This window comes from Octodon degus, unplaced genomic scaffold, assembly GCF_000260255.1.
Source record: "Octodon degus isolate 3935 unplaced genomic scaffold, OctDeg1.0 scaffold00196, whole genome shotgun sequence".
NCBI classification, from domain to species: Eukaryota; Metazoa; Chordata; class Mammalia; order Rodentia; family Octodontidae; genus Octodon; species Octodon degus.
The window spans coordinates 853,045-879,469 of NW_004524772.1; the positions used below are offsets into that span (position 1 = coordinate 853,045).

The following is a 26,425-nucleotide window of genomic DNA, read 5'->3' on the forward strand; positions in this document are numbered from 1 at the left end:
AATATCTTTGGAATCTCTCTTTGAAGTGACTTGAGAGCCACTTTCCTGAGTTTTCTGGTAACAGGTTATAATTTATAATGTTACCAGAACATATGCATTGTTGTGTATTACCCTGTTTCTGTCTTTTTTCTATTTGTTTTTGCTTCCATATTTACTCTTCAAAAAAATATATATATATATATAATGTTACTGGGGAATGCAGTAAAACAGTCCTATTATCTGTAGGCTACCTATCACTATTTTCATGTGGAAATGATTATATTCACTTTTGTTCACAAAAGTTTTGTGTTTCAGTTACAGCTTTTAATGCATTCTTGTGTACAGCTAGGAGTAGGAGAAGCAGGTAATAACTTAAAAAGTGAAGTAAAACAACAAAAAAAACCTCTTCTGCTGAAGACTGAGTAATATTCCACCACATGTTTGTATTTCATTTTAATTGACCATCTGTTGATGGATACTTGGGCTTTTACAACCTCAAGGCTAGAGACAATAAACTGTAATGAACAGCAAAGTTCTGTGCAGAGTAGTTTGGTGGTATCAAGCCACTTTCAGTAAAGCATCTTTGTGTGTGTTTTACACATGCACTTTTCTTCTAAAGGTTAAAAGTAGTTTTGCTGGTGAGGTAGGACACCCCGAGGCTTTGAACTCAGGCAGCCAGTGCTATTTCCGCCTTCTGTTCTGCATAACCTTGAACAAACAATTTCACTCTTCTGCTCTCAGCTTCTGCATCCAGTTAATGGCTTGATAATAATTACTGTGGTATTAATGTTACTAACAGAAGAAAAAGCAGCAAAGAAGTTAGTGTTGTGCCCGACATAGAGAAAGAGAATATTCATTGTTAGCCATTCCTCCACATATTTCAGCCTCTAGATTTTTTCATATAACCAAGCTGATTTTGTCTTCCTCATGTCACATGCTTAGATTGTATTCTTCTCTTTTTATTGGCTTTTAAGATTTTTTGTTCCAAATGCTTACACTGATCAGAGTAGCATCCCTCAACTTATTACCTCTTTGAAATATTCTTGAAAGATTTATTTTACCAGATTTACCTTCAAATCTAGTTGTGATTCTACTGCAGCAAAAAATTATTAGGTAAAATGTTTTCTGAATTCAGGATCCTTTGTGGCTAAGTGACTTTATAGCTCATATGGAAGAAGACTTAAGAGGTATGTCCATCCGGTGAGAGCACAAGGATTCTGAACTTTTGAAGCTTAGATAGAAGACATCCAAAAGCCATGTGAATGAACCACAGTTTTATAATTGCAAGGTAATATTTTGTGACCCAAAAGGAATATAGAATCCTTGAGAGAAAACATCATTGGGAGGCCCTAGAATGGACTCCAATTGATTCCTACTTGTGCAAAACAGGCACAGAGATGCCAGTGCACTGACGTAACCTGGGACCACCCTGGCCTCAGGGTTTGCACCTCCAGTCACTCAACCAGCCCAACCTGTCACCATACAGCAGTGTAAGGGGGAAGAGCCACAGAAGTGTCCTACCACAATCGATGTGCTCGTGCATCTGAAAACCCAGGGTCCACATCTGCTAGGAGCTTCATCATTTTGATTTTGAACCAAAATTGAAGCAATTGATCTTCTGAATGAGCATTTGGTCTTTTGAAATAAAATTTTTTCTTAGAAGGCTTAGGTTTTAAAGTTTATGACAAGTAGCCTAACAATAAAACTGTTATTTCAGGCTTATGTTGGTGTAGGCCGTCAGTGTGCTTTTAGAGGTAGTGTAGTCTAATACTTCCATTAAGAGTGGTCTCTCTTTGGTTGTGGTGGTGTGTAATCCCAGAACTTGGGAGGCTGAAAACAAGAGACTCACTATGAGTCAGATCTATGCAGTAAGACCCTGTAGGCCCTACAGAGCCTGTACCAAATACATTTTAAAAAAGATAGTCTCTTGAATTATACAACAAAAAGAGTTGTTACTATCACAGGGGTTAAAAGGAACTTGCACATGACTGAAGACCTGAAAATACTCTTAATAAAATGAGTATGAGTAAATAATCTCTATTAGTTTATATTTTAAAAGTTCTGGAATCAACTATGTATTTTTAAAACAAGTTGTATCTTGACTTTGTTGACATCCTTCTCCTTCCAGGGTCAGAGTTGTCTACCTTGACTTCCTATGTAATAAAATTTTAACAATGTTTTACAAATATTTTAGCCAAGTTTTTACTAAATTTCTAGCCCATTCCTAAATATATGAAGTGTTTCAATTTTTAGGCAAATATTTCTTTTTCTTCAGTTTATTCATTTGATTTCTGTCTTGTTTATTGTATACTTCATATTTTAAACAAATTATCTCTGCTATTCTGATGAAGTTGTTTTTGTTTCTTTTTCTTTTTCTTTCTTTCTTTTTTTTTTTTTTTCCTTTAAAGAGGACTTGTAGTGAAAGAAAAAAGCTTCAGTATTTACAATAAAATATTTTATCTAAGTAAAATGTCCACTAGATGGAACTATTGTTTCAGGAGAACAAGGATAATGAGGCCCCATTACAAAAACTTCCCCAATCAAAATTACAGCAAAAAGTGACAGTTTATTTCCCTTGGCTTACCTTTTTTTCATTCTATATAAATGATATTAACATTGGAACTGCATGTCATGTGACCATATTCTGAAAGTATTTTCACAGTATTAAGAATTTAGTTACGTTTATTTTTGTTTGTTTCAGTTTTAATGAGAATACCTTTTTTTTTTTTAAATTTAAATCCGAATCCTTTGTGTAGTAAGTCAGAAATAAAAATTCACAGAAGTTTAAATAAAACTCTAAACAAAAATGCGCAATTAAAATAAAAACTTCAGTTGTGGAAAAAGATATACAAAGATTAAATATGAGTGTCTTTCCACCTTTCTGTCGAGTTCTCAAGGTAACAATGTCATTGTGTTTTCACACATTCTTGTCTAGAACACACAACTGCATTTAAGCTGCACCTTTGCCTATTGCCTGATGCCTGTGGTGCAGTGGGGTTGCAAACCTCATTCCATTCCTGTTTGCTGTTGCTATCATAAGTACACAAATTTCTTTGTTAATTGAAATTATTTTATAGTTTGCCATTAGTTTGGTGTACTTATCACAGCTTCTTGAGTACTCTTTGTTTTCTTATTATAATGTTTATGACTAATATATGTGTAAGTATTGATGTAGCTTATTATGGCATTCTATGCTTTAGAACTAAATATGATTTTGGAATTAAATATTGACATTATCGTTCAGGGATACAATACTGAAGAAGTAAACTTATGATGCAATGGAAAAACATTTTAGTTGGAAGCTTCAGTCCTTCAACTTAATGACAAGCTTCTGCCATACATTATAGAGAAAAGTCACTCAGCCGCTGAGCAGTTTTGGGGGTAATAAGTGAAAGCCAAGTAATATGTATCTGAAAAAGACAAAAATTGTTCACCATGATGCCATTAAAAATGGCATGGTTCTTTTGTTGTTGTTCTGTTAAAGCTGAGGGAAAAATTTAAATTAAATTGGAATAATTGTAATACTTTTTTGAAGTCCTTTGACAGAGACCTCACAAACGAACAAAAGATGTTATAAAGTTTTGAGAGTAAATAGCCTTCCTTCACTATTTATTTAGCACAATTTTGCAAATGAACTAAGGTTCTCAAAAAATCACACAGAATGTAACATTTTCCTTTAAGTCATTTGTAAAACTGAAGTTTAAAACATTAGGTTTTGATTTAAGATCAAGTACACAAGTCACTCACACTCTGTAAATTTTACTTATAAAATCTTTGTCCTTTGAAAAGTCTTGAAATTCATTTTCCAGTCTTAAACCTGGACAACTCAATTTGTGGACTAGAGGACCACTGGGAAGCACATTACAGAAATGAGAACAGTGTAGATATGCTGCCTGAACAAAAGACCTAGAACCAAAGCTTAGGAACTGGCTGCTCACATCATTTAATGGGAAGCCCCAGACAGTGCAGGCCCTTGGTTCCATTGTGAGATTGATAGTCCATGCTTCCTTTTTCGCTCTGCCATATGGTCATCCCTTCTTTCATCAGCCAATATCCAATAATGGCTTACATTTTCTGTGTCATTTTTTGGAGGAGGAAGATATGCTGTCATACCTTCCTTGTTACCTTATGTTCCACTTTTTAAATATTAAAAAGTCTTCTATAACTTCCTATTGTGTGCTGGAAATAAATTCAGACGCCTTGGTCTGATATGCATGGCTTCCCTCAATAATAGCCCCAACCTACATTTTGAGAGGTACCAGCTATAATCCCACATATCATATCTTATTCAAATATTACCTATTCATAGTTCCCTAGTGACCATCTCACTTTATTGACACTCTCCTGTTGCTGAAACTATACTCTTATTATTCAAGACTTGAATCTCAAAGTTCCCATTGTACTTCAAGACACATCTTAACTTTACCACTTGGTAAGATTCTACTCTATCACCAATCAAAAGCATTTTTAGTCTTTAATCTGCCTTTGACTTAATGTCTTTCTTGTTACTTATCAGTTTCTGCTGAGTAATAGAAGTATTTGCATATGTTTTTCTCCTCCACAGTGGAAGAGAGCTGGGATCCCATCACACTGTCTGCTTGGAGCTTTCCTTCTGTGACCTGCAGGACTGCGTTTTCCTGGGAGAGGCTGAGATCATCAGAGAATGGGACCCTTTATCTTCCTTCCCATCTCTTGAGGAACCTCCTCCCACTGTTCTCTTATCTTTATTGGCTTTCTACTAGCATATAAACATGTTCAAATGTCTTCTAAAACATTTTTGACCTGGTACATTTCTTTCAACTCTTACCCTATCTCGCCAAACTTAATAGCCAAACTTCTTGAAATGGTTTTCAGCACAGTTACAGCTTCCAGTAGTTTTTGGTCCTTGTAGTCTGGCTTCCATCCTCAGCACTCAAGTGAAATTGTTTCCATAAGGGACACCACTGACTCGCCTTCTTAATCCAGTGGACATTTCTCAGAACTCCCTGTATCTGACTTCTCTACATCAACCCATACCATTCTTTCCTCTTTAAATCACTATCTTCCTTTCAGCTTCTCTGACTTTGTGTTCCTGGATATCTTTTTAATGTTCTGACTCATCTCTTAAAAGGTTGACTTTGTCAGTATTCTGTCTTTAGCCAACTTCTGTTCTAACTTTGCACACGTTTTCATAAGCCACAGCTTCAGATACCATTAGGCTGATGAAATTTGTATGTCTGTTTTATCTTCACCCCAAATTTTTCTTCTGAGATTTACAGAAACATAATACAAAGGCCAGTGATATAGCTCAGTGGGCTAAGCGTTTGCTTAGGTAAGCACAGGGGCCAGGGTTCTCGATCGCTGGCAAGGCATGCTGCGCCGGGCCTGCCCAGGCATGCTGAGCTGGTGGCGATGGAGTCCAGGTGTGGTGGTGCATGCCTGTAATCTCAGCACTAAGGAGGCACAAACCAGGAGGTTCACTAAGAGTCCAAGATGCGTAGTGAGACCCTGCACACAAAAAAAGAAACATAATACAGCTAGGTAGCCATTTTTTTTAAAACTGGTACACACTGTTCACACCTATATGTCAAGTTTAGAAATGCATATATGCAAGCAGCAATACAAAATTATTCATGAAGAATGCATAATCTCTGAGAATTATGAAAACATCCCTGCTGTCAATACATTTGTAAATATGAAAGTGACTATCATATTTGTTAACATATATGTGTAGCAAAAGAAGTTCATTTTCAAAACAGATACAATTCAGCCATTAGGTGTGAATAGTGTGAATGGTGTGAATGACAGTCTTTTTTTTTTTTTTCCTTTTTTAAATTTTTTAGTTGTTTGGGATCCTTAAGCACGCACAAAGCTTTGAACACGAGGGTCCACTGAGCTATCCAGCGTCCCCAGGCATCCAGTTAGGGCAGAACTGGAAAGGCCACTGGTGTTGTCCACATCCGGAGCAGAAGCACTTGACTTGTCAGTCCTGCTGCCACGATTCGGACGCCCCCCACACCCACGTCCGTCTCGCCCTCCCCTACCACCCCGTCGGGGCAGCTGAGGTCTCCAAAGTTGATCTCCAGCTGAGATGTGATATCATTTGCAGACTTCCGGAAGTGGTGGTCCATCACAGCGTCTTCAGAATGAGCCTCTCTGCTCTTTGATTTATGAAGAACAAATCCCTTGTTCCACGGCCCATCAGCACCTTTGGTTTCTGGATATTAAATCCTACTTTCGCCCAGTCTTTATTTTGGATCGCCTTCCACTCATGCACAGTCATCTCTTCGGGACCTCTTCCTTAACCTCCTCAACTTCGTTCTTTCTTTTCAGTGTCCGCCACAGGGCGCTCTTCACCTTCAGGTGTCTCCTCAATCACATTTGATTGATTAAAGTCAGGTAACTCGTCTTGGACAGCTCCCCAGTGGTGAGTCCCGCTGCCTCCTCATCTGTCCTCATGCTGCAGGCCACTGTAATGTGAAAAGGAAGATCTATCGCTTGCGCTATGCCTGTCAAATTCACGCTTGCCACGAGCATCAAACCTGTCTCCTCTGCTCATGCCGCGGCCACGGCCACGTCGCCCTCTTCCAAGGCCACCACGTCCTCTAATAGGCCAGGCAGTAATGGGTCTATCAACTGAAAACTCTCCTCCTTCACGCTTTTCTTCAAGTGGTTTTTCAAATCGTCTTTCACAAGGTGGTCGCCGTTCCGGTCTCCCATGGATTACTTTCCCTTCCCCTGAAGCTGTTGATCAGGTCTTCTTCCGACGCATCTTATTCCGTCTTTCTTCAGCATCACCGGCAGCTGCGCCTCCTCTTTCTTGCTAGTCAGCGGACGCTGGGCGGCAGCGAGCTCTTACGGTCCTTCTGGGCTCCTTGCACAGCTGGGGCCCCCGCGCTGGAGCTGCTCTGAGCCTCGGCCCGAGCCCAGCACTTGGCCCTGGGGCCCCCAACGCCGCCCTGCAGGCCCCCCCCTTTTTTTTTTCTCTCTGCTGCCTTCAGCACTTCCAAGGGGTCCGATTCGTCGTCAAATAACTGGTCGAATCGGTTGATGAGCACGCAGCCGAAGCCCTCCTGCAGGTGCCCAGGCGTGTTGTTGGCTCTGCGGTGCGTTCCTCTTCGGATTGCAGCGGGCTGCGCCGAGCCAAGAGCGCCTGCTTCAGCTCTTCCCACAAGATGGCCGAGCCATTTGTTTTTGAATAGTCCATATGTATCCAAAGTACAGTGTGTGTTAAAACTAATTCATCCCTTCCATCCTAATCTGGTGCTAATATTTTGCTCCTCATTTTACTGAAATGTGATACTACCCATCATGCTTCCCGAATGAGAAGCCGGAGGATCTTCCTTCATTGTCCCTTTCCTTTGGTCTACATATTTTAAGCCAAGGCAAATATCTGTGAAGCCCTTGAATGTGCTCCCTCTTGTCCACTCTTTCCTACTACTCTGGTTAGCGCTGCTGTAATTCTTCACCTGGATGTTAGCCACGCTCTTGTAGCTTATCCCTCTGCCTCCAGTCTTGCTTTCTGGTAATTCATTTTTCACTCTGCAGATAAAATAAATTGGACAAATAAAAACAAGATTATTCCCCTGTTTGAACACTTCAATCAGGCTAACAACCTTCAGGATAGAGCCCAGCTGTACTGTTGTGCATAAACTGGATTCTCCTCACTCTTCTTGTCTCACATAGCTGCACCTTCTTCTTTTTCTTTGGTATTTGCATATTTTTATTTTTAATTAATTTTATTGAGAAAGAAATAGCAATGAGACAGTTTCAAAAAAAGTTAGTAGGACAGTTACAATAATTATTATTTTTATCATGCAATAGGTGTAATGTTTATTTTATTTTATTTTTTTTATAGTAGTCAAACTTTAAAAGGAAATTTCCAGAGTCAGACATGGCAGTTCACTTAGACATACTGAATCATAGGAGATACACTGATTTTCAGTAGTGCCTAGGGCCAGAGAACTTGTTCCTGAGTAACAAATCTGCAAGCTTCCACATAAGTTTGATGTGCATAAGTAAAGTGAACAAGGCACTCAGAGGATCTGGGCATTACATTAATAATACACTTGGCAGTACTATATCAATTAGATACACAACAAAAAATTAGTCATAATTTAATACAGGATGTTTATATTAAAAGCCATATATGAGCAAATGTGCTACCACCACATTGGATATTTACGTTTCTTATTTGTAAGGCAAAGTTAAGATGTCTGCTAGACCTTTTTTCTGAGAAATGATTTTCAAGATCTTTCATTTTATCAAATATTATTTCCATCTTCATAACATGGCTCTTATGGAAACTGGACAATACATACTACACAATAGGGCTTAGATATTTTGAATTGTAGTTAAAATGAGTGTAATCATTTTTGGTGGGATTTTATTTCATTCTACCAATTCTGAGTGGATAAAAAGCATTCTAGAATAACTCTTGCCTATTTTCTTTCTGTGGCAATTCTATTTGTCATTTCTGCATTTGTTTTTTTTTAAAATTTTCCCCCATAATCTTATTGATAGACAAATAGCAATGAGACAGTTTCAAATCAAATTGGTAGGACAGTTTCAATAATTAACACATTGTATACATTCTTCCTAGTGGTTAATTGCTGTACAAGATGTGGACATGATATCCGATCTACAAACACCACTAGAACAAATCACTCTATTCATTAAGAGAATGTAACTATATATCTACCCAATACTATTATGGGCTACTGGACTCTTTCAGAATATTTTGCTGAGTTAACACACCTATAATATTCAAATAATAGAACTTAACGAAAAAAGGGTATACAGATGAATGTCCATTTTGTATCTGTGTTACAATAGTTAATACATTGCATATTGTTGTCTTAGTAGTAGCTATTCACAGTACAAGATGCATACATGATATCTTGTATAAAAACCATTGGTATAAATCTTCTTTCTCATTGAATTCATAAATGAAATAAACCAGACCCACATGTGTAAATATCATATAATCTCTAGTGTAAGAACTCAAAAGAAGAAATAAAAATTGAAAGGTATAACACAACTAAATGGAAGGTGAGAACTTAAGGATTAAACAAGGAAAAGAGGGCAAGGAGAAAAGCTAGGAAACATGGCAGGGACAAAACCATACATTTATATACACAAGATGGTTAAGGCAATGGTCCTGAGAATACACATGAGATTTCTGAAAATAGAAGTTAATTGGTAGGATTCTCACCCTGACTAACTATATATGCACCTTCTTCAAACACAACGGTCTAGGTCTTTTAGCTTGAGCTTTTCCAATGTGCTATGGACTGTTCCCCCTATGAGTCTTGACGTATGCTGTTTCCTCTGTTTTAATCACTCTTATTTTCAATTCACAGACCCTTTGTAAGACTAACTGTTTCTCATCTACTAAATCCTTGATTTTACACATGCCTGCCTCCAGAATATCAATCACTGCACTTGAGTCTAGTATTCATTTTATGTATCTCCACTTTATAGATCCTACTTAACTGATTTTGCCTATTTATATACCTGTCGTTAATTAATGTACTGGAACTGTATCTACCTGAACGTGTAGCTATAGTCCTTAGTAGTAGGATCTGGCAGACAGCAAAAACTATGGGAAAGATGGGTGCTCAATAATGTATATAATATATGATCAGTTTTTAAAAGAAATCAAGCTTAATGTACTAGGGAGAAAGAGGCCTTCAGTGATTGGTTGGACAGATTTTTTTTACCATGTGTGCATAAGATAGCAATAATATCTAAGCACATCAGTAACATGGTCATGTACATAAGTCACATCACAGAATGGAGAAACAATTCTATGAAATTATATTTTCATACATACATAAATGGACAAGTGTATATAGATTCCCATCTCATAATATTCAGGTCATCTTCTGGGAATTAACCCTAAGAATAAATGGACTGGTCAGAGCAAAGTTTGTACATTCATCCATTTATATAGGTATGCACTGTAACTTTTATATTGGAGAATTGATTTATCATAGATTATATTGAACTATTGGAGAAATCACTTTATGTTGTGCTGAACAACTCTAGTCATTCACAAATTGAAGTGAGTTTTTTTTATTTCAGTTTACAGATTCACATAAAATAGAGCCTTTTTAAATGTCCAACACAGCTAACCACATAATAGAAATGAAGAGTAGAAGAGATAATCAGAGAGTGCTCAGTATGTAACTAGCATGAGCTGGCCCAGCTCAATTTCTTCATCTTACAAGGGCAGAGAAAGAAGTCTCAGGTAATACAGTGGATTCCCCTTCACAGCCATCCCAACACACGCTGGCAGAGCTCCCACATAGTTAATAGGATCCTGTCTTCCATCCATGCATTATACCTTGATAGTGTCAACCATCTATCTATCTTCTGTATGAGAAACATGCTAAGACTGGCTCCAACTGTCCAAGTCTTACAACAAGAAAAATGTGTTTAAATAATGTACATTTTAGTTGATGTTGTAAATAATGTATATACACGTATATAATATTATAAATAATATAATAAATATATGCACATATGTGTTAAAGAAATCTGAAGCCTCAACATTTATAACCGATAAAGCCCATGCATAGATATTTCAGGTAATTTAATCTTTGCTATTTTTACACTCCCCAATGCATTTCAAAGGATCTGAATGCCAAGGGAGCAGACTTTGGAAAGCGTTTGACTGAAGAAAGGGGATGTATGCTGGCTTGAATTCTGTTCCTGCCATTCAACCAACCTAAATTTACCCTTGAACTTAGAGCTGGCAGTTACAGAAAAATGAAATGTTACTTTGGTGTTACCATAGGACTTGATAGTGTTGAGCTTTCAAATCACAGTCCAGCAATAAACAGTTACTGTAACAAAACAGATCTCAGCCAAAACAAAATGGAACATTAGGAAATAGGAGAGGGCCTCTTCTGCTTTCTTTATTTCTTTCTTGACACCTTACACTCATTCACTGAGCAGATTATGGGGGATCATTTCCTTTTTTCACTGCCCTTCCTGAGGGACTTTAGAAACTAGCATCTTGGTAATGCCCATAACACTGTGACCTAATAATTTAATCGGAAGGGTCAAGTATTTTTGAAATATAGTTTATGTTACAGTTACCAGCTAGTCATCTAAACATTTGTAAACATCTATTCTGTATTTCAAGTCCTTAGTAATTCTTCAGTGTATATTTTTCACTGTAGTTTTTTTTTTTAATGAAGCCAAGTTTAACTCATGTTATGGAGACCAAGGTTGTTTCCCCTTTTAAACATTCATAACATTTTCCTTAGACATCTCTAACAATGCTTACATTCATCAGTAATAGAATCTTCATAATACTTGTCTCTCCTTTGAACCCCCACAGTGCACTTCTTTCGACCACTAGAGCAAGTAGCCTGGTGTCTTTTAAAAACAGTGCACATTAGGGCAAACAACTTGAAAGCCTTACTGTTTTTCTAACCTAATCTATTAGTTATATGAGCTTTCTGCATCTTAATATTTTCATCTTTAAAACTGTGACAATGCCTATGCATTGTACGTAATCCTTAGTGAAGATACCAAATAATTGGTATGAAGAATAAAAACCTAGACTATCATTATTTAATATGTATTCTCTTATTTCATGTAGCATGGAGTTTTGGGTCTACATTTTTGTCTTTAGAGTTTTTCAGCTGCAGCAAGCTTTCTACCTGACCTAGAAGGTTGTATAGTGCACAGCATACCATGTGTTGCATGGGCAAGTTTTCCTTTGTACTCAGTTTATTTTGTGGTCCTAATCAGACCCAGTGAAGTAGGATATGAAGGAAAGCACAATGGAATTGAAAGCAGAGGCTTGTTTTTAATCTAAGGTCTAATTTATCACACAAAATTCAAAAAGTGTAGTTCAAAAAGTGTATCCACTGTGAAGGCTGTGAAGGCAAGTCTCCCATGCCTGTGCCCTACATCCTTGGGTATAGTCCCTAGGGACAACAGACCTGATCCTTTCTTATTTGTCCTCCATAGATCTTCTGGTTATATACAAGCTGTTATGTAACATTTTATAAGACTTTCCCACTACCCCCTCCACACCTTCCCCAGCCTAAGGCTCTACTTCACACCTTTGAAATCAGCAACACCCAGGAATGGCATCTACAGTTGGCCTACTTGCACTATTAGCTGTGTTTACTATTAAGAGTTACTCAGTTGGAGAAAGATTCTGTCCCAGGTCTGAAAAAGCTATCATTTTCAGCATGTAATCCCCTCAGGGAACAGAGGGCCCCTGAAGGCCCCACAACACTACATCGTCTACTCAGAACCTGAATAACTAAATGGTCCCTATTCTCACACATTCTATCCGAAGCTGTAGTCACTGAAAGCAAATATTTTTCTTCTACATGCATGTATTTAACTTACTTGCACTTAAATGGTATATCTGGATTTCTGCTTTCTTTGCTTGAATCTTTGCCTGGTTTATATGTGTGACATTTATTTCTCATCATCTTAATGAGCATATTGAGCAGATTAATTAAAAGTGGCAATATAACAAAGCTCTACCAAATCCTGAGGTAAAAAGTCTACTTTAATATTTAATATGTGATTTTAATATTAGTAAGTCTTTTTTGGTGGAGAAGAATGTTTTATACTTCAAATAAATAAGGGTAAACACAATTTTTTAAAAAATTATAAGTTGTTTCATTAGGACCTTCCAGTAGATACATCTGAAACATCTAAAAATGCACTTAAATTGATCAAGATTAATTTTATGTTATTATTTCATCACCTTTGTTATTTTTAGTCATATTTTTCCCACAAATTTATTAAGGTATAATTAATAAACAAAAATCGTATATGCTTACAATGTACAAAATGATGCTTTAATATGTGTATACATTGTTAAATAATTAAATGAAGCTAAATCACTAACATTCCCATCATTTTATATACTTTTTTGGTGTATAAGATCAAATCTCTTAGAAATATTTAAGTACAAATTACATAATTATTTACTGTAATCCCCATGCTAAACAATAGATATCCAGAATGTATTCAAACTATAAATCCCTCCTGATCTTGTGTATGATTCTTTCAGTTTGCTCTTGAACTTGCTAGTGTTTGGTGAAGCATTTTTCTTGTGTTCATTAGGGTTATTTCCTATAATTTTCTTTTCTTGGAGTGTGACTGTCAGGCTTATATATCAGGGGAATATTAGCCTGGTAAAATGAATTTGGAAGTGTTCTGTCTTCTCTCTCTCTCTTTTTTTTTTTTTTTTTTTTTTTTTTGGAAGATGTTGGGAAAGCTTGGCATTAAATTTTCTTGTTTGATCAACTCATTAAGCATTTTATTAACAAAATTTATTTCACAAAATGGACCCAACCTAAAAATTTGAACTTATTTCATATATGAAATAATATATATCTATATATCCATCATGGCCCACTCATAAGATAGAATATGTATCTATTATTCTGAACAGAGAAAGTTAATATAACTGGTATCAAAGAACTAAAAAGCAAAAAGAGAACACTAATAATTCACAATGGTAGCAACTGGAAAGACATAACAACCACTGGGGTAGAATTCAAAAGGAAAATGTGAAATTGTTAAAACTTGGAAGTTAGAGTTACCAGCTTGAAGGGGCTCTGTGGAGTTGAAACCCTGTCCTCTGAGGTTCTAGCATCATTACCTTAGAGCTTCTGTCTTTGATCTATGGAAGAGATTCCAACCTCTGAGGAGAACACACTGATAAATTATTACTCTTTACTCTGAGGGGTGGCAATGAGGTTGTCTAAAGCTTAGAAAAAGTGTACAATGAGTCACTGCCATTGCCAAGTAAGAAAGTACAGAAAGATAGCTAGGAACAGGAAGCAAAGGTGGGGGATGGAATCAAACAGGAAGCCCTCAAGAGGGAATGCACTCCCTCCCCAGCCCCACATCCTCCCTCAGGGCCCTGGCTAGAAGGGCCTGACCGGAAGCAGCTGGCAAAGCAGACACGAGTTTCACGAAGTTCATGCCCCACGCAATCCGGCAGAGTAGGCAGAAGTGTGTCACAATGGAGTAAAAGAGCTTAACATTGAGCATAAAATAGTATATAAAATTCCAAAGGAAATCCCATTCATGTTTAGACTTTGAAAAACCAAATGGGGAAAAAACCTCAAACCCTAATAATGAACTAAAAACTGTGAAGTGAGTTGTTGCTTTATGAAGTCCAGTGAACTTGTAGTGTCTTAAATATTTTCTCATAGAATATCAACACAGTATTCTGTCCAATGTTTTTGATATATCAGTATCATACTAGAAGTATCAAAAATATCGCATTACTTAACTCAAATTCTTAAAAATTAACTGAGTTATAAGTCCTTTTTCCATTTCTACTTTGAAGTGAAAATACCTTTGAAATCATTGAATTGTTTGTTTGCTTGCTTTGCCCACTGAGGGATTCTATATAAAAACAAGACATTTGTTTTCTTTAGGTTAAAATAAACTAAATTGGCCTTTAATTCAACTCTCCTTGTTTTCATATTATAAAAACTGTTACCTACTTCATTTGAACAGGACAGTGCAAGAAATCTGCACAAGACTGTTGAGTGTGTGAGTCTATGTAATTGTGCATATGTGTCAGGTAGGATCTACAAGGGTCAGCATCCCAGCATGAAAGTGAGTTAAAACAAAAGTGTAGCTCTCCCTTTTCTATCCTACCTAATTCTGTAAAGTACAGTCAAAAGAATGTACAAGTGCTATTCTAAATTATTATTGCTGTTTTTGAATTGTAATGCTGACTCTTTGGTGGCTTTTGAGTAGGTGACTATACCAGGTATGGAAGATTAAAAGCAGTCACAACTTTGCAGCTCTTCCCATTAGAGGTAGAGCCTAACTCTTCACTCTCAAAATCTGGACTAGGTTTTAAGAGCACAAAAAATGGGAGAGTGACAATGCACACTGTTCTCACCGCCTCAAGGGGACTTTTACTCAGCCCTGCTTTCTTCTTGGTCGAGGGCCCATGATTCACTACTCCATTTTATTTTGCCTCCCTAAATTTTTCAGGGGCTATCAGCCCTGTGGGAGACCAGATATGAGCCCTCCTGCAATCCCCCTAGCTCAGGAGTAGCTCACTCCCCATGCCTACAAAAAAACCAGATATTACTCCATAGTACATATGAAATTAGGAATTTTATTTCCATGTATGAGGGGAAAAATCATAACCAGCAAATGAAACAGATATTACTGCTTAGGTTGTTAATTTCCTTTTAAAATAAGCTATTTAGTAAAAATATATTCTAAAGTTAAACAAATCAATCAAATAAGTACTAGAGGAAACTGTATTTAAATATGGCAATCTTTTGGGAATGTCTGCTTTAAGGCAAATTGGTTCATATTCCACTTGGTACAAATACGAAAACCAATTTACTTTATCTCTTATTACTTTAAGGACCTTTCTTGCCTCCAGATCCTCCCTGCTTTATCTTTCTGTCATCTTTCCTTTCACTTAATTTGTCCATTAAAATTAATCAACACTTTGAAGATTTCTTAACTGGTAGTAAGACCATAATTCACAAAGTATGTTACTCTACCCTTCAGTCAATGTCATTGTGCATCATAAGACAAATATTGGTCTTACTGCCACATAAATACCCTAATATAAAGTTAAGAAGCATTTTCTCTTCTGCTTTTCCCATTTCTCTCATGACTTCCCATATCAGAGAACCTCCCTTTCCTGGTACCACTTATAGGTAGATGGCACCCTTTTTCTCTTGCACCTGCTGAGCCCTCCATTCTGCTTCTGTATTTTCTTGCCCTTTTATTTTTTCCACATGTATGTAGATACTACTGACATATCCTTGTAATACATAGCAATTATGATTATCCTGGGGAATTGCTATGTGTACATATGCCATTTTAATCATATCTATTTCCCCCCTTCCTGCCTTCTTCATTTCTTGTATCTTCTGTCTCCATCCTTAGCCCTAAGGATTTTGCTACCTGTCTCTATTCTCTCATCACTATTTTAAGTCTTTAGGTGTGATCTTCTGTTCAGTCTTCTTTCCATCTCTTATTACCCACTGCTTTTATTATTCATTCTTTCTCCTCTAATAGTGTGCCCTGTTACTTCTAATTGCAGAGAAATGTCCAACCGCTAAAACTAAAATTTATTTAAAAATAAGAATTCCTTAAATTTTCACTAAGGGATTTAAGTTTGGGAGGTGGAAATGATAAAATACCATGATTGTCACATTCATGAAAATTTATTGCTTTCAAAATGTAAAAAGATGCTGATGAAAGACTAGGAAACAAAAAAATTCAAAGCTCTTTGAAGAGAAAATCACATATTAGGATTAAACAGAAGAAACAAAGAGGTAGATAAATCTAAGCTTACTAGGGAAAATCTATTCTTTTTCTTTATAACAACAAGAGTTTTCCAAGTCACATAAGACTGAATTGGTATGGAAACTGTTTTCCCAAAATCAGTGATTCAATTACAATTTATTATCCAGAAAGAAGTGGCTCTACCCCTTCTAAATAGCTCAACATAATGCAATTTTTACTTCAACAGAGCTTAATAGAGTTAAGAAGTTACTCTCAGGAAATGAAAGCACAATCCTGTTTATTTTCCACATACAGATTTTGAATTTTATAGGTTAGTGACTTAAATTTGATCTGATCTTATAACAGAATCTAATTTGGCACAATGAAGTAAATATTAACACATTTCTTTCCTAGTTGTATTATTTAAAAGCAGAAATGTAAAAGAATCCAATGTCAATTGGCTTAATCCAACAAAAATTTAATATATTTGAATCTGATAACATACTAGAAAGCTTAATGTAACTTTGAAATAATTCTGTCCTATTGTCCTATTAAAGAAATGTTTTATTTTCTCAAAGAAAAACCTTTTATATGCCAAACTACCAGAAAATCATTAACAATGAATGTTTACATGACCAGACTTCACTTGCTATTTATCTATTTAGATCATTCTTCACATTTATAAGAGTCCACCTTAAACCCATTCCTAAAGGGAAAGAGGAAGTATAGAAGCTAAAAGCATAGCCCTGGGTTTAAGTTTCTTCTTGATAAGAACTATGTAGCCTTCAGTTGCCACATTCCAATAGGAATCAAGTAATACTTACTGGAGAGACTCTCAAGGGTTGAGGAGCATGGTAAGAATAGCAGGCACTCAGGAAGCCAACAAGAAATAGCAGTGGTGAATCAGCTACAAGTTAATACAAAGATGTCTTTTTAACTGAATAAACTCTAAATAACTTACTTGTAACAAGCTGGTTGAATCAAAAGTATAAATACTTTACCACCTGCCTACTTTATATAAGCTGTGCATGTTAATATTTTTTATAATTATATGAGGTCTGTTATCCACAATGGTGCTCATAGACAAGCAAGTTTTTTAAAATGTCTCTAGGAAAGGACTCATACTCTGTCACTGACAGCATTCAAATGGCTTTCAAATAAAAGGGAAGACTCAAGCTGCTAAATCAGTTTGGACTATTCCACCTCCCTCTGACTTAATCTTCTATACTTGTGACCTCAGAGATTTGTGGGTAGAATTGATGAATGGGATCACTTTTGTGAAAACGGTACATGTCGTTAAATTTGCTCTTACAGGTACCAAAAAAAGAGCTGATCCACCAAATCAAATTCTGTGGTAAAATTTATTTTTAAAAAAATCCTATTAATATGACAGCATCAAGAAGAAAAAGACAAATCTGAAAGAACAGGATCTGTAATACAAAAATGAGGCTGTACCAGAAGGGCTCCAAGCAATATCACAGGTCACCTACATTGGTTAAAATCAGAGGAATGACCCAAAGAGGGTTCTGACTCTGGCTCATCCACTTGTGTACCTCCGCCTCAGTTTTCCCTTTTGTAAAAAGTAAATACTGATGACTCTTTCACTTAATTTTTTTAGATATGCATTAGATCAAATTTATAAAGAAAAGAATATCAGATTTGGAGCCTTTTGTCAAACCTGGAATTAATGATTTTGGCCACCGTAATGAATGGGCTTTGAATGATTCTATTCATTTTTGGTTTTCATTTGCAAATGATATTCTGGTTAGGTCAAGGCAAATGTTTTTTGTATTTTAAGAGACACTAAATCTGATGAATAAGAAGAACTGGCAGTGATTTAGTACTTATTACACAACAGGCATTTTACATACTAAAAATGGTTTAATCTTGACAATAATCCTACAGGGAAAATTTCATGGTCCCCATTTTGCAGGTGAGAAAGCAGAACTTCAGAAAAATAACTTTCCAAGTTCACACAGTCCTAAAATTATAAAATGGCCATGTAAGTATCTGTACCCAAGACTTCTGGCCCAGAAGCCTGTGTTCTTTCCACTACATCTGAGTCCATTCAGATTCACAACATTTAAGAAATAACTAGGCTTTGTGTCTGTGTGGCCTTAAGGCAGTATGATATCACTGGCATGTAACTGCAAGGAGCCTGGGCCAAACTGCTCAAATGAAAGCGTTTTCTTCTTTAGCTGTGCCTGAATAAGCTGTGGCATGAAGAAAATAAGGCAATTATTAAATGAACCCAAATTATAGGAACTTGTTTATCACACAGTCCCAGACTCCCTGTTCTATCTAAGGATACAAGCCCATCCCTGTTTATTTCAGCACTCTTTATAGTCTACACTGGCCCAGTATTTTTCTCAGTGTGTGTGTGTGTGTGTGTGTGTATGTGTGTGTGTGTGTTTTGCACATAGCCTGAGTGCCCTTGTAACATGCTGCTAGCTTAGACTTGTGCTGTCTCCAACACCCTGTCATTCATATACTTCAGGGTATTGAAAACAGTGAGGCATGCTGACTCGGTTAAATAGCCTGGACCACGGTGGGCCCCCACAGGCTGATAGTCCACTGTCTAGTTCATTCTAAAACATTAGAAGCTCTCAGGAAATGCATTTTAAATTAACACTAAAAACACTTGAGTGTTTCTATCACATAATTGATAGTATGTAATACATTAAGAAAAATGTTCATAGGAAATGGGATGAATGGGTTTGTATATTCTTTGAAGTGAAACAAATAAGGTTTTATTTAAGCAGAACCCAGTAACTGCAGTGAAAAGAATTACTCTTTTACAAACTTCCAGTGTTCTTAAGTGGGGCAGTTTCACTTGCTTTATGGCTTTTTCCATTTACCTATGTACCCATTCCCCAGAGAATGAAGCCCATCTTTTTCTAACATGGTGTCTCTAGTCTACCTAACCTATGTATCCAAAACCCTCTGCTGGAAATTCCATCAACAAGATCCATCCCAGCTGCCTCACCAATGTACCTGGTTAGTTCCTTCCTGCGACTGTTTCCTGAGTACCAGCTCTGATTTTGATGCTCTTGTCTTCTTCCCCACAAACTCAAATTCTTCCAATGGTAGCTAAGTTACACCTTTTAAGTCTTATTACTTATGATTACTGCTTGATAGCTCATCCTGGGAGTGATGTCTGAAAGCTAACTAACACATTACTGTTCCTCTTTGTGCTTTCTGAGGGAAGGCACACCTGTCTCTCATACTGCATCTTCTAGGTCTACAAGGTAGGAGGCGCTTACTGTCTATTATTGCAGTGGCTGAAGGAAGAAAAGAAAATGTCTAATCTCACCTTACAGACTTCTCCTGACAGACACTGTGCCATCCATTTCTTTGCAGTGAACATTTCACACAAGGCACTGTGCTCAGAACCTTGAAGAAAGTGAACCTTTTCAATGATTTGAAGATGTGCTGAATCAGTTTTGGGGAATCCATGCACATTGCATTTGGATTTTTTACAGCATCTGTCTTAGTTACTTTTTACTCATTGCTGGGACAAACGCCCGACACTCAAAATGAAGGAAAGAATGATTTATTTAGCTCACAGTTTGTAGAGGCTTCCACTGGCTCCAGTGCAAACAACAACAGTTCATGGTGGCAGAAAACAATGAAGAGCAGAGGAGGAGCAGCAGCTACAGCACCCATCAAGCCTCTCCCTTCTACACTGACTGCGAAGACCAGCAGGGCTGTGAAGATCAACCTCCTCGGAAGACCCCGACTTCTACAAGGAAACGGGGCAGGGCAGCGAGAGGAAGCCTTCCTCAGCTCCTTTACATACACTTTTTGTGCTTAGTCACTCTGGGGCAGCCCATCCTCCCTAGGGTGGAACCAATCACATCCGATGATGGGCCCAATCATGCTCTGGGGTGGAACCAATAGCACCCCAGGTTGGGCTCTGCCCAACTTCAAGTTAGGGGGCACACCTGGAACTGACTGAGGGGATTCAGCCAAGTTGACACAATGTGCAACTACCAGAGCATTTTAATCTTTTCTTGTCAACCTGGTGACTTTAATAATCAAATTAGATTTTTAATTACCAAATTAAATATATCAAATTATATGCATATATTTACATATACTATGATGATTTAAAAACATTTTACTCAAACAAAAGCTCAAGAAAAATGTTTTGATCTTATCTTCCTGTTGAAAGATAGGTTATTTTCTACGGTAATAGTTAATTTTTCAGGGGTCTCTGATTATGTCAAGGTCTATCCTGTTTCTTCTGCTTTTAAGCCCCCATTTAGTCCACACTGCTGTCCTATTTATTTATTTAAAGTTTTGAGAAAGGGTCTCTCACTACATCACTGCATTACCTGGGCTGTGCTCAAATTTACAATCATCCTGCCTCGGCCTCCCAGAATGTTGAATTACAGTTGTGCTGTGTCCCACTGTGCCATCCACTGCCACCCATCAACTGCAGGTGCTGACCTATCCTTTGGATTGCTAGGGTTGTTTTTTTTTTTTTGTTTGTTTGTTTGTTTTTTTTTTCAGTATGGGGAATTGAGCCAGGACCTTGTGCATGCTAGACCAGTGAGCTACATTCCTGATCCTAAATGTTACCTTCTTTCACTGTCCTTTCCTGAGGCTGCTTCTCTTGGACTTGCACAATGCCTCATTAATTCTCGTATGATCACATTCTCCACTGAACTTCAGGCTCCTCAAAACAAGGGCTTCTCTTAGTCCTTCATTCTCAGTTGCTGGCACAGGACCTGCTATGTAATAGCTGCTCAACAAATATTTATTAAATGACTAAATGTGCTCAGGAGGAATGAAAGGAAACAGGGGCTTGTCATCATTGTTTATGTGTACAAGTCATCAAATTAGAGAAAATCATTCATCTTAAAAGAATGCCAGAGTTCTATTTCTTGAACTTTTAACAACTCATGCCATGGAGAGAGAGGGTTAGGACAGGGATTGATACTGAACAGACGGAGAAAAGGTGCTCACATGGCACGCAGAGGACGCTGCTTTGTCTGAGCTTCTCGATTTATTGATAGGCTTGTTTCCACCAGTCTTTTGTCCCAGTCCTCATAGGGCAGATGGTGACTATGACATTCTATAGAATTAAGTTTACATTGAGATAAAATAGAAACATCTTATACCAATACAATTTAGCTAATGACAGCCAATCTACAGACAGAATATTGTGATGTTAGTGGCGATCTCTTAGTTAATTTTCATAATTAGGTTGATTTCATCTGACAGAGGCTGTCAGAAGCATTTTATTGCCTTAAAAATGGCTGAGGACTCCAAAGAGTTCCATATTTGATGTTATTTTTATCCATCTTAAATATATTATAAGTTACAAGAGATATCTTCAAAACATTTACTATCTCAAAACAACTACTGTGAACCTACTACATGTTAACAATTGTATTTTCCTTTCCAGAGAAAATAATTTAGTGAGAAAAGTGGCATTGTGTTACATTTTTGTAAATCTCTTTAATGTCTGCCTTAATAGAAGACAGCTGGCTTCCCATATCACTTCTGCATTCAATCTGTTTCAATTTGTTGTTTTGTTTGAAGTCAATGAGGAAATTCCGGTTTTGTACACATGCAGTTTAAAAATTGAATTATTTTAATAACTTTTTCAAATTTTGGATGTTCTTCTTCTTCAGGGTTCCACTAAAACTCAACAAGTGGTAAGTTTCTTAAACCTTATATCTGCAGTGTGGAACACAAAGCTACATCAGCTAAAGTTTCACACCGGGCTACATTAAAATCTCCTGGTCTACATTTTACCATGAATGAATCTTTCACTCACACATGATGTTATAACGTCATGCACTATTAACATTTGGAAAATATTGCTCACTATATTATGCAAATCTGCACAATGTTGATACATTTCGTTGTATAATTCTAAACCATATTACCAAAAAGGATCACAGTCTTATTAGAAAAGAAAACTGTAACGCTTATGGTGGCAGATACATGAACTATAAATTCATCTCAATTTTTTTCACTGCACATAAATGTCCCTCGTTGTTTACCTTGAAGCAACAGCCTCATTGCACTCATTTAAAAAAATTGTGGGCCAACATTCCATCAAGTCTGAATTACCATAGTTTGTCAGTTGTTCTTTCAAGTAAAAATATATTTCCTGAAAAAACCAGATGGTTTAGCTCTCAACTCAATTACCCTAGTGTTTTAGTTCAGAATAAACACTGTACATGTTCAAGTGTACAACAGGAGAGCTTTATGTGTTTTCCATTTTGCCACACAGAATATGGTGGAGAAAAAAAAGATTATTAAGAAGTTATTATCAAGGGCTGAAATTTAATTAAATGAATAATTTTTATTGTCTCATCAAAGGCAACCTTAAGTGGAACTGACATTGGTGGCAGAGGAAAAAAACCAACTCTGAGAGTGGCTTGGCTCTGTGCTTGATCATGCTAAGGTACAAACCACTTTTCCCACTATTGTTTTTGCATTATTAGTACAAATGTCAAACAGGGGGAAAAAACAAATTGATATCTCACAATTAATATGAAAACAGCTACGGTCTTGGCGACCTCCCCTGAAAGCAAGCATGAGAATCCCCAGGGGCTTATTGATTACACTTTGAGAACTGTGGGCTTAAGGTTCAAACTGGAGTTCTCCTAAACAGACTTAAATTATATACTTAATTTTACAATCTTTCTTTTTTTAAAATGTATTTGGTCCAGGATTTCACTATGCAGCTCAGACTCATAATGATCCTCCTGTTTCCAGCCTCCCTGGCACAAGGATTACAGGTGTGCACCACCATCCCTGGTCACAGTGGCCAGCTCACTGCACCAGGGGCAGGGCTGGTGAGGCATGTGGTACCTAGGATGGAACCCCAGTCCCTGTATTTGTCTAAGCAGGTGCTTAGACTGCTGAGCTATTTCGCCAGCCCTAATTTTACAATCATTTAGGGCTTTTTTTTCCCAATGTACTCAATATTTATGAATATTATACTTTAGCAGTAAGTTTGACATAAATAAGTAAATACCTCATGCCAAACACTTGAACATTATGCTACTCAAACCTCATAAAACATTTGTAAGTCAGCTGTAATTTGTTCCACTTTTAAAACACTGATGCTCAGAGAAGTTTTGTCTTAAAGCAAATAATTGTGAGAATCTAGAATTAAATATAATTTTAGCTAAATAATGCATGAGTTTGTCCATTATAGCATATTGGCCAAGTCTCTCAGGACATATTGGAAACACATAATAAATATACACTGGCTTCATCAGTGGCACAGTTTTTGAGAAGTCAGAACATACTGATACATACAAATACTGATATTAAAAACAAACAGTTGTAGGAAATTTCATTAAAAATATACTTCACAGAATTCTTCCGGAATGTCTTCCACAGACACTAGTCTATGGTGAAGAGACTGGATTAATGACAATTCACTCTAATGCCTTCAGAATGTTTTCTTTCAAATGGCAATTTTAAGCCATATGCCAATTGCAGGTTTATTTGAACTCTCCACTATCCTCATGAAATGTAGGGTGGGATACAGTTGGCCACTCTTCTTGGCCTTCAGGGATCCCTCTCCACCTGTTTCTCCTCCTCATCATGAAGTCCAGACCAGGTGACTCACATAGGAAAACCAAATAAACCTACGACTACTACAAACATGCTTTCCTCATACCTCATTCAGCCCCCTGTCATGGCTTAACTGGGAGGTGAATGAGTCCCACTTTCTCTCTGCTAGTATCTGGTTCCCCCATCACGACTGCCCTCATGTAGGTCAGAATCACTGAGATTTTCTCTAAGCAGCAGCAGCCACCTTTCAGTCTGGTCACTTTGATCCAGCTGGGCCACCAGTTGCATCTTCCATGGGCTTCTTCAACTCTTCTCACTCTTCACTTTCCTCCTCCCTCTCTGGTCTTCATCCTTCTGTAAGCTCCTCTTTCTCTCTCCACATCTACATCATGCTGCCATGCTCCATCTCTAGTCTGCTCTTCCTGTCTGCCTTTCTCCTCTGCTGGTGGTGCCAATCCCCAGAATCCTGGTGGGCCCTTCTTTGTGGACCTCTCCCCCCACTGGCCCCTCTGGCTATCTACACAGTGCTACATCCGGGTACCACATAAACACCCCCAACCCAACAAATGTGCCACAGGCCTCAATGTGCTCCTCCTCAACCTACCTTTCTAGTTGTTTCTTGCTGATGGCACCATTGCATGGCCTGTCACTGAAGACAGAAAACTAGGGCCCAGCTAGGCCCCTCCTCCTCTCCACACTCCATGCACCACCAGTCCTGGTCTCCTGAAATTTCCCTAAATATCTCAGGAACTGCCCAGCCTCCCAAATGGCACTTCTGCTGCTTTCCTCAGATCTCATTTTTTCCTCCTGAAATAAACCTCTGTTCTCTCTCCTATCTGTCTCCCACAGAAGTATCAGAGGAAGCTTGCTTGCTTTTCCTTTTTCTTTTCTTTTTTTTTTTTTTTCCTTTTTCTTCTCTTTTTTTGTTGTCTTTTTTTGACACAAGTTCTAACTATGTAGTTCAGTCTGGCCTTGAGCTCAGTTGAGCTCACTTTGTAACTTGAAGCAGGATGGTCTTGAACTTGCAACAGTCCTTTTGCCTCAGTCTCCCAATCCTGCTAAGCCTCCTCCTGTGCCAGCGCCTCCATGTCACTATGCCAGGCTCTACGAGGAAACTTTCTAAAACACCAAATCTGACGGTGCTTAAAAGTCTTGAGCCTTTTCCTTGCTCCAGACATCTAATAATGCCCCAACACCCTTGCCCTTTGGGAAAGATCTGGCTGTCTGGGCCCCAAAGGCTGCTGTGGCCTAGCCTTGCTTGCTTCTGTGTCAGACCACGCCTAACTTCTCCCAGTCCCCAGGACACACGGAGGACTTTGGCACTTGCTTAAGCTCTTCACTCACCTCTGGGGGGAATGTCCGCCCTCCCCCACCACGCTTGCTGGCTTTCTCTCCCTGCTCCTTCAGAGCTTACCCTGAAATCTCTACCTCCAGCGCCTCCTCGCGGGGAGCTAGCTGCTTCCTTCGCCAGACTCAGGACGCTGCTTTCCACATCTTCACTCATGCCTAGCTCTCTGCCTCGCTGTGAATTTCTTAAAGTTGAGCACCATGTCTTATGGGAACCTCAGCCCTGAAGACATCTGGCACGTGGGAGGAATTCACCAAGTGTTTGTGAAGCAATGTGGGTGTGACCTCCACTGAGCCATATCCCAAGTCCAGAGTCTCTTCTCCAGGTCTGAGCCCTACTGGGGCTGCTTTTTCCCCATCCTCTTGTTTGAAAACAAAACAACCTTGCACCGAGATCTTGAACGTCCCTTTCTATATTTAAAAGTCCACTGGCTTTTGCACAGCTCCTTCGTGGCCCGGAAGCTGTTTCCTGAAGCCGCCTATGGCAGCCTTCTTCTCATGTGGTAGCCACAGAGCTTCAGCAGCTGCGCCCGGTGCTGTCGGAAAGGAAAGGAGGTATTTAAGGCACATATCCCAAAGACCTGCTTTTAACACAATCTCAGTAAAGGTGATTTTCATTTTATCAGTCTTCATGTCACAAACACAATGACAAGAGGACAACTGCTTTTTATCTTGCGATAGACATATTAATAATTTTTAGAATTTATTATTAGTAACAAAACGTGGCCAGAGTCTAAAAACCCTAAATTGATGGAAAGTTCTCAAGTGCGAAAATGAGATCACTAAATCACCAGCTTCCCCGCCCCCTCCTGGCTTTCCTGGGCTCGGGCCAGGTTGCTAATTAGGTAACTTCTTATCATAATTACCTAGTCAGCCCTAATGGCTTCACACACTCTCTCGCTGGTCCTGTAGGGCCGCTTTCAATGGTTAAAACAGCTGCAGGAGTTTCCCGAGGAGGCCGGGGCTGCGCGCGGAGGACGCGTCGGGGGTGAGGGCTGTGGGAGGCAGGCGCTCAAGAGCAAAGTGGGGCACCGACGCGCAGTTTGCACATCCGCCCGCCGCTGCACCTCCCGCCCTCCGAGTTTCACGCGTCTGCCTACCAGGCCCGGGTGCACCCCAGAGTTCCCGCGATTGTGCGCCCGGGTCTCTGACAGGGCGAAGGCCATGCGTGCGCGTCTAGCCGAGCCTTGTAGCTTTGCCGGGGTCGCCGTGGGCTTCCCCGTCCTTCCCCGGGTGGTGAGGAGGGAAAGAAGGCGACGCCCCTACAAGGCCGCCCGCGAGGGTCCCGTTGAAGGGCGCTGGGCGG

General features: G+C 38.5%; 1 pseudogene; it reads right to left on the minus strand.

Moving 5' to 3' along the window:
• Nucleotides 1-5,814: 5,814 nt before the first annotated feature.
• On the minus strand, nt 5,815-25,276 carry LOC101565460 (annotated as a pseudogene).
• Nucleotides 25,277-26,425: the final 1,149 nt, after the last annotated feature.